Below are 10,079 nucleotides of genomic sequence, written 5' to 3'. Positions count from 1 at the left end.
AGCCGGACACCACGACAGTGCGGGTGGCCCGGAGCGCCCGCGCGGAGAGGGCGGCCCGACGGGAACAGCTGGGGCTACAACCCGGCGAGCAGTTGGTAACATCGGAAACGACGGGCACGTCAGGGGCCAAATACAGAACGGGGGACGAGGACGAGGACTCTGCTGTAGGGGACGCCCAAGAGGTCCGGAAACTAGGACCTCTGTTGTCACCTACAGTGGTAGTGGTAACCGGTGCGGCCGAAGAATCAGTCACCCCCGCGCGAATGAAGGCTTTAGAGGAGAAGTTGGAATCTTTGGCGGTGATGCTAAAGGAAAGCCGTGGGAAGTCGGGGTCGGCTGAGGGAAGACGTAAGGGCGCTAGGGAGCAGAGCGCTAACCCGGAGTCACCACCCCCATCTCCGCGGAGAAGAGGTCAGACTCGGTTCCGACAGTCAGCGACAGGGAGGAGGACCCTAGACGTGACTGAAAAAGCCAAACGGCTGGAGGTGGCAAGACCCCCCCCCCTTTCCTGTGAAGTTTGACGGCGATCCTACGAAGCTGTCTTTCTTCATTACTAGTGCTAATAGCTACATGGAGGATTGGGAGCAGAGCTTCCGCTCCGAGAGGGGGAAAATCAATGCCATTGCAAATAGGCTGAAGGGGAGGGCGGCGGATTGGTACGTCCAGCTGTGTCAAACAGAGGCCCCAGAGCTAGAAGACTTCGAGGAGTTCCTGTGGGTGCTAAAACAACACTTTGAGGACCCTCTGGCACAAGAAAGGGCGAAACGGGCTCTGAAGAATCTGGCCCAAGGGTCGCTTTCAGTGGCAGACTACGCGTTAGAATTCAAAGCATTGGCCAGAAAAGTTGAGGATTGGTCCCAGTCCACCCTAGTAGAGCTGTTTAAAGATGGGCTGGAAACTGAGGTCCTTCGGTGGGCTCTGGGGCGTGATGACCCAAAGACTTTGTATGGATGGATTCAACTAGCTGGCAGCGCTGAAAATGCCCTGGAAACCTTCGCACATCGTAAGGCGGTGAAGCAAGGCAAAACCATCAAAAGCGCCCGCGCTCCGATCTCTTCAGGACGACCCAGCCAGCGTGCGTGGGAAGAGGAGAGGGAGCGTCGCTTTGCTAAGGGGCAATGTCTGCGCTGCGGGAAGGAAGGGCACCGAGCGGCGGCGTGCCCAAAGAGACGAGACGAGGATCGCCCAGCTAAACTGGCTGGGAAATCGCCATCCCTACCCAGGAAGATGAAAGCCGCCCTTCAGGTGGAACCTGAAGGCATCCCCTTCTTTGGAGAAGAGATGGGACAGGAGACCAAGGAGCCGGCGGGAAACGCCAGCCACCTGCTTTGAAGGGCGCCGTGGGGCAGGTGGAAGAAGAAGAAGATGGGCGCAACCATGTTTCGGTGAGTGGGGATTTCCCTACCCTGACCATTAGAGTGAAGTTGGGGTCCAGCACCTGAACCATAGAACTGTGGGCCATGGTTGATTCGGGGTGTTCACGGTCCTTGATGCACCCTGACGTGGTTACTGCGTTGGGGTTACCCACGTTCCCTTTAAAGTGGCCGATGATCTTTACCCAGTTGGACGGGACCATGGCAGGGGGGAAACCAGTTACCCACTCCACCGGGATGGTTGCCTTGCAAATGGGCAGCCATTGGGAAAAATTACTGTTTATTGTGGCACCGGTCGGGGGACCTTTGGTCATCTTGGGGATGCCCTGGTTTGTACGGCAAAATCCCTCCATAAACTGGGTGCATCGAACGGTGACATTCGCAGATGGATTTTATAAAGCCCCTGCGAAGGACCAACTAGACGACAACGAGGTGGGACGGGCAGCAACCACTTCTCTGCAAGTCCTCGAGCCGCTGGAAGGGCTGCCGGAGCAATACCAGGACTTTGCAGATGTGTTTGGTGAAAAAGAGGCGGATCGGCTGCCGCCTCATCGCAAAACTGACTGTGCCATAGAATTTGTTCCTAATGTGAAATTGCCTAGTCCAAAAATTTATTCCATGACCCAGAAGGAGCTGGCAACACTACGAGAGTTCATTGACAAAAATCTAGCTAGGGGTTTCATTGAACCGGCCAGCTCTCCAGTAGGCGCACCTGTACTGTTTCGACCAAAGAAGGATGGCACTTTGAGACTGTGTACAGATTTCCGTGGGCTCAATGCAGTATTGATATTAAATAAATATCCTTTGCCCCTGATAAAGGACATGCTAACACATCTGGCAAAGGGGAAAATATTCTCTAAGCTGGACTTGAGGGAGGCATATTTCCATATCCGCATATGGGAGGGGGATGAATGGAAAACTGCGTTTAATTGTCCTTTGGGTGCTTTTCAATATAAAGTGTTACCATTTGGACTGGCGGGGGCGCCAGGGGTTTTTATGCAACTTATCAATGAGGTCTTGCATGACCACCTATTTAAAGGGGTATTGGTGTATTTAGATGATGTTTTAATATATACTGAAATGATGGAGGAACATATATATCTAGTCAGACAAGTTCTGAGCAAACTGAGAAAGGCAGAATTGTATGCTAAACTGTCAAAATGTGCATTCCATAAGTCGCAAATTGATTATCTGGGCTATAGGATTTCCGATAAGGGAATTGAAATGGATCCTGCTAAAATTGAGGCCATTTTGGCATGGGAGCCGCCACGCACGCGTAAGCAGCTCCAAAGTCTCCTTGGATTCGCGAATTTTTATCGGCCCTTCATCCAGGGGTTCACGGAAATTGCGCTACCCCTCACTGAGTTGCTCAAAACTAAAGGTTTGGGGGACACACGGAGGGTGAAAAATCCAGGAGCGCTGCTAAAATGGACACCCACATGCCAGAGGGCTTTTCATACCCTTAAACAGCTGTTTATGTCCGAACCCATTCTGCAGCATCCTGATCCCGACAAGCCATTTGTGGTACAGGTGGATGCTTCTGATTTCTCAATTGGAGCTCTGTTAATGCAAAGGGACAACCTCGGACAGTTAAAGCCATGTGCTTACCTCTCCCGTAAATTTTCAGAGACAGAAAGGAGATGGCACGTTTGGGAGAAAGAGGCTTTTGCTGTTAAAGCTGCTTTGGAAAGCTGGCGTCACTTATTGGAGGGGGCTACCCACCCGTTCGAAGTTTGGACTGATCATAAAAACCTGGAGGCACTGACTGCCTCTCGTAAACTGAGCCCAAAACAAATTAGATGGGCTCAATTCTTTAGTCGTTTTGACTTTAAACTGAAATTTATACCTGGAAAAACCAACTTCCTGGCTGATGCACTTTCGCGCCAGCCTCAGGATGCCAGTACGGCGCCAGATCTAGTGGGAACTCTATGGACAGAGCCCCAAATGAGTCTGACAGCTGTGACTCGCAGCCAAACCCAAGCGCAGCATACAGACGCTTCAGTTTCACCTCGCTTGCCTGTTCCCTCAGACTTGCAACAACAGTTTCTTTCCGAGCTGAAAACTGACACTTGGTTGCAAGCAAACCTCAACGAGGTTACTTTTAAACAAGATTTTGCATGGAAACATGATCGTCTCTATGTACCTGAGACGTTGCGCAAAACCATTCTGTCACGATCCCATGATGACAGAATGGCTGGACACTTTGGGTTTGGTAAAACCCTGCATCTGGTTAGACGCCAATTCTGGTGGCCAACCCTCCGGCGCAACATCAAAGAATATGTCAATTCCTGCCCAGTATGTGCTGCTTCTAAACGTAAAGTGGGAAAGCCCCAGGGCTTGTTACAACCAGTGGCTAATCCTTCCCGCCCTTGGGAGGAGATCTCTATGGACTTCATTGTTGATTTACCTCCTAGCCAGAGGAAAACTGTCATTTGGGTGGTGAAAGATTTTTTCTCTAAACAAGCCCATTTCATCCCATGTACCTCCATCCCATCTGCACAACAGCTGGCCCGCCTCTTCATTGTACACGTGTACAAAATTCACGGATGCCCCGCCCGCTTGGTGATGGACAGAGGTGCACAATTCACATCCAAGTTTTGGCAGGAATTTATGAAATTACTGGGTACTAACCAAGCATTGTCAACTGCGTCGCATCTGGAGACTGACGGAAATACGGAGGCGGTCAATTCTACCCTTGAACAATATCTGTGTGCTTTTGTCAATTATTAGCAAGATGATTGGGTCGACCTCCTACCATTTGCAGAAGTTGCCTACAACAATGCTGTTCATCAAAGCACTGGTCAGGTGCCATTCCATACCGTTTTTGGCCGTGACTTTGTCCCGATCCCAGAACTGCCTCAGCCAGCCTCCCCCCCGTCTTCACCTGCTGATTGGGCTACACGTCTGGCAGCTGCCTGGCCAACTATACAACAGGTGCTTGCTGATGCTCAAGCCACTTACAAACGACATGCAGATTCCAAACGATCCACCTCGCCACCTTTCCAAGTGGGCGATAAGGTGTATCTTTCCACCAAATTCATCAAGTCTACGCAACCTTCAAAAAAGTTGGCACCTAAGTTTATTGGTCCTTTTCCTATTATTGCTCAAATTAATCCTGTTGCTTTTAAATTAGATTTGCCTGCAAATCTTAAATGCTTACACCCTGTCTTTCATTGCAGCCTGCTTAAGTCTTTCCACGAATCAGCCCGCTGGCATCCACAACCTCCACCCCCTGCACCTATCATGATTGATGGTCAACAACACTTTGAAGTCCGAGAAATCCTGGATTCCCGACGATGTCGTTCTGTCTTACAATACCTGGTTCGCTGGAAACATTTCCCTCATCCTGAGTGGGTTGCTGCCCACGATGTTCACTCCCCTATTCTAGTTACCCATTTCCACGCTGCTTATCCCACTAAACCTGCTCCGTGACATCATTTCCTTTCTTTAAGGGGGGCGATATGTCATGTTCATCGTTCCAATGGTTTGCATACATCGTAACGTTTCGCATGTCATGTTTCTGATCCGTGTCTATCACCTGCGGGGTGGGGAATTCCAGCCCTGCCAGGCTGTTATCTTGGTGTTACCCTGTCATGCGCTGCCTCCCTCTGAATAACATTCAGACACTGGTTTGCGAATCAGGCTCTGGTTTATTGCAGGGCAGGTACAGCGTTGGTAGAAAAAAGCTGAGAGTGACAGGAGCGCGCCGGTGCGGGGTTTAAATACCCCGCGCCGGTCAGCGCCCCCTCGCTCACGGTCACGTCACCCCCCTTTGTCCCATGCGTTGCCCTGCCGGTGGGTGAGGGTCTCCGGGATCGCCCATCATCAGGTTTCCATTCTTCTGCTGATTGCTTTCAGCTGGGCGATCCCCGTTGTATTGCCGCTGATGGCTTGGGTGGCTCCGTGATCCGTTTAGCTATTGTTTGTTAGCCGTTAGTCGTTGTGGGTTGATGGCTACTTAACTTGTACCCCTTCACCTATTTCCTTGTCATTGTCATGTGTGCCATTGCGCTGATGACTTTAGCTCAACGGCACTCATGACATACACTGAAGGAATGTGTGTTTGGGTTATGACATGTATTCAAGGTTACTTTCCCAGGCAGATGTGTGACGCTTGCCAATGCTGGGAGGGGGTGGTTGTGATGTTGGGGTGGGGGGCGGGATCGGCCAGGAGGCGCGGGTTTTTAGTTTGTATTTGGCGTGCTTTTGCTTATTCTCAGCTTTCTTCGTATTTGCATACTATCCTTTCAATAAATCAGTTTTATTCACTAAACTCTGGTGAGACTGACTACGTTAGGATAAGGCAATCATTAACTCCTGCAGCCCAAGACAAAATGGAGGAAAACTCCCAGTGATCAGAAGGAAGGGGTCTTGCCTACAAATGCCTACAATGGCCAATAAGAGGTGGGCAAGTCTCATCCCCTGACTGGGTCATTGACCACATCATCATTAAGTCTTTGCAGATCCTTTGTATAGCAAGACATGTCAGAAGAGGGAAAACACTATTTTAAAACTAAAACACCTAAACATTAATGACCAGCTGCATCTGTGGTAGGCTAGAGATAGATTAAGGCAATGTTTAGCAGGGCATCTTCATGCCATGGCTAGACGGAGGTGAGGATGAGCCTATGTCTGAAGTAGTTGGATAGTGGCAGTCCAGATTTAGAAATTCAAGTTTCTCCATTACCAATGGAGAATGCTCCATTACCAAAGCAACAACCCAACATCCCACAAGAGGAGCTGTGTAAGAACATTATTCAGATGAGTACAAATGCACTGCAGCAACCCAGAACACCAGAAAAAGGAAACAGAACTGCCTATACAACATCTTCCAACAAAATGGATACCCATGCAACTTTATCAAAAAGTGCCTGACCACTCAACTCACTACAGCACAACCAACACGAGCTATGAAAAGGATAACACTGCCATACATCAGAAACATCTCAGAAACTACCAACAGACTGTTCCAACCACCCGGCATCACCGTAGCACACAAACCAACTAAAGCCCTCCAAAACATCTTAAGGAAACCAAAAGACCCATTACACCAAGAAATAAAAACAGGAGTCATCTACAACATACAGTGTAAGGACTGTAACAGCCACTACGTAGGACAGACAGGCAAAAGACTAGCAGAGCACATCCATGAACACCAACTAACAGTCAGAAGACATGATGAAAACTCCTTAATCTCACAACACATGGACAGACTCAACCATACTTTCAACTGGGAAACTGTGAACATCCGAGACCAAGCTAAATCCAAAAAACCACCAGGGAATTCCTGGAAGCTTGGCATTCAGACAAATCAGCCTTCAGTAGGCACATAGAGATAAACCACATTTACACACCATCCTCTCCAGTAGCCTACACCCAGATAAGCAGAGATTAACACCAGACAAATGATCAAGCAAAAAACAATACACTAATCAAGGAACTTCCAAGCAGACAAACAGTAAAGCAAACGATCAAGCAAAAAACAATACTTTAATCAAGGAACTACCAAGGAGAAAACCACACCCCACAAACTACTGTATATAAACAGGGAGCAAACCCCATACTCACTAGCACTGATGATGTTACCTAGTTGGGTAATGAAACGTCTGCAAGCAACAACCAAGCTCAGGGAGCACCAAGGAAATTCAAATGTCTGCCAAATACCTACTAGTTGGCAGGTGTCATTTGGGTGGCAGATGTGTCAGTTGAGCAAGAAGGGTTAACCACCTCCTGCCTGTTGCTTTTCCATTGAAAATTTCCATTGCAAAAAGCATGTTGCTTTTCTGTTGTAACCAGGCTTATGGTTGGTTGAAAGAGGCAAAATAATACATGGGTTAAAGATGAAGGATTTCTGCTCTGCCTGATGCTTCTTCATTCCACATTGTATTCTTTCTTCATAGCTTTCCAGTTGTTCAAAACAGAAGGTCCAATTTAGCCTAATTGATATGCCCTTCTCCTTCTCCTCCCCCCTTTTAATATAAATTATAAAGTTTATAATTATAATTATAAAACAAAATATGATGACAGCATATCTAAATGGTAAAATTGAGTCTGCCCTCAAATCCATGCAAAGAGGGATGGGAAGGGAGAGGAGGGATAGGGCAATGTAAAGCAAAGCACCAGCAATGTCAGTTTCATTAGTAGCAAGATTCCCAGGGTAAAAATACAGAGAATATAAGCAGGCAATTGCCACTTATTGTATAAGTTTGGGAAATGAGCAATCAGATTTCTGTTACACAGAGGCAGATACGGGAAAACGGGGAGCTGGAACTGAAACCAAGGAAGATATAGGTATAGGAATCAGTGTTAATAGCTCAGTTACTACCAACTGTTTGTATCATTCTTGAGTTACAATAAAGGTTTAGTCCTAGCTGTATCATGTTGAGTCTCAGTGAAGCTCCAGCAAATTTATGACTACCTTAGGGCACCCTGACAAGCAGGAAGACACTAAATCCTCCACTCCCCCGTGCCTTTTGCTTCTTGTGCCTGTGCTGGCTTTTCCCATGATGGCTCTGAAAAGAGAAGTAAACTCAACCCAGGAAAAAGAAGTGTCTCTGTCACAGTTTGGGGGCAACAGCATCTCATCAGCTATTTGCATTTTCATCTTACCTCCCTACCCCTTCCCCCACAAAAAGACTGAGTCTCCCAGTGTTTAGCTGTGATTTGAAGCAATCTGAGTGAAAAGTCCCCAAAATAGTTACAGAACTGGATGCATCCTTTTAGAGATGCCAAAAAGATTGATGTTCTTTCTTAAGGTTCACACTTTGTTTGTGAGCCTGTACTCCTTCTTCAATCCACTGAGACATCATGAGTGGCAGGCTAATTTATCATGGCCATGATGATAGAGTATTTCCAACTTAATGCATTTGTTTAAGAAACAAAACACTTTGTATATTAATTTTTAATTAACCCAGATAGTTCTTACTTTACTTGATCCTTATTTTCTAAACTATTTTATAGATAGAAATAGGAATGCATTAACAAATAATTAATCATCAGGGATGGGAATAGCAAGCTACAGTGGTGAAATAGTCATCACAGGACAAATTCTGTATATGCATTACTTCACCTTTGTAGGCTTAGCATATGGGCAGTTTTATCTGAATTGGAATCAGGGGCAGGTCTTTAAATTTAATTATAACAATTGGGTCTTGAAGTGTATCAGGGAGAATATGCTGTACTGTTGACCAAGCACCACAGAAAAAACTACTCTCTTGTATTAATGCCATGCGCAAAGAGTCTAGAGGTTTCATGTTGCTTGGCAATGGGCTACCACTGTTGCATCCACATATTTCCTTTGGTGTCTCAAGGGAGACTTCAGTACCTCAATCAGCTTAATGGGCTGACTCTCAACCTCAGATCCTAAAGTTTTCCTTAGGTAGACAGATATACTTTATTTTGGTCAATGACAATCCTATAGCAGTACAAAATAGAGTAAAATACAGTTACGTGTCTATATAAATTTGAATAAAATATAACATTAAATGTGAGCGTACAGCCTATAAAATCTATAAAATTAATCTAAACAAGTTTTTCCTTCACAACCATCTGGTAGTACAATTGCCTCCACCTATTCATCCATGTGTTTTGGCCCCCCCAAAGCATCAGCTACAGTACTTTATGCAGCTAGGTTTAAGATATTGTTGTCCCTCTTAGAAACTAGGGATGTGCAAGACACCTAACTTCAGGGTCTATGTTTTGGCACTGGAAAATGGGTTAAACGTTTTTATAAAGGTAGTACGTATAAACCTTGGGGTTTAATAAAAATTGCATAGTGACCGTCCCTTTGTTATGGTGATATGCGAAAAAAGACAGTTTACACAACTGAGCTTATTCTATTGAGTAAAAGCCATTTGGGTTTTTGTTTGGAAATGGGCATTAACAAAGATGGCTCACAAGCTGCTCAGGGCTTTGAATGGGCACTAGACAGTTGGCAAAGTAGCCCTTTTAGGTTTGGGAAGGGGGAAATGATGTGGCACACACAATCACAGTTTGGAAGTCCTGCTGGTTCTCATCAGCCAATACAGAAAGTGAAAAGTAGTGTTGCCTAACTTTTCGACTCAACTAACTTTTTCTTCTTGTTGTTTACTTCCTGCTTTCCCACTGAAAACAGTTTGGGAGCAAGTTCAAGGTTTGTATAGCTTTGGATGCTGCAGACCCAAAGGCATCTCTTAATTACTTGATGCTGCTCCTGAGAAAGCATTTTGTAGCCCTGTGTTTGCTACTGCAAAGGGAACATGGCTCCATTAGTGAACCTCCATGGGCACAGTGGCTCCTCTCTGTTGTTGGAGATAGCAGACAGTCTCTTTTGCCGTATCATAATCACCTTGTATTCCCTGCCTAAGGCAGTTCAAAGGAGAAGATCTGTTTAAATCACTGCCCTTGTCTTTCTCACTTTAGAACAGATTTTAATGCTTTATTTTAACATGATGACAGATATTATTCTCTTTAATACATCTCTGTGCCTTTAAATAAATGGGTAACTCTGCCTGCTAATGCTCAAATTTCTAATAACATGAAGTTTTATACATTGGAAGATCTAAGGCCTGTGATAATGAATATATCTAGTTCTAGCAGATAACTACCCAGAATATGTTTTCAAAGCTTCTCTTGGGGTTCTGCCTGTTTTGAACAAAAGCCTCCTTGAGATACGGAATTATTGGAAGTATTTGTAGTATACTTCTTAAGCAGCTGACCACTACATTT

The sequence above is a fragment of the Candoia aspera genome, chromosome 3, assembly GCF_035149785.1.
Source record: "Candoia aspera isolate rCanAsp1 chromosome 3, rCanAsp1.hap2, whole genome shotgun sequence".
In the NCBI taxonomy this organism is placed as follows: domain Eukaryota; kingdom Metazoa; phylum Chordata; class Lepidosauria; order Squamata; family Boidae; genus Candoia; species Candoia aspera.
Note: the sequence above shows the minus strand (reverse complement) of the source record.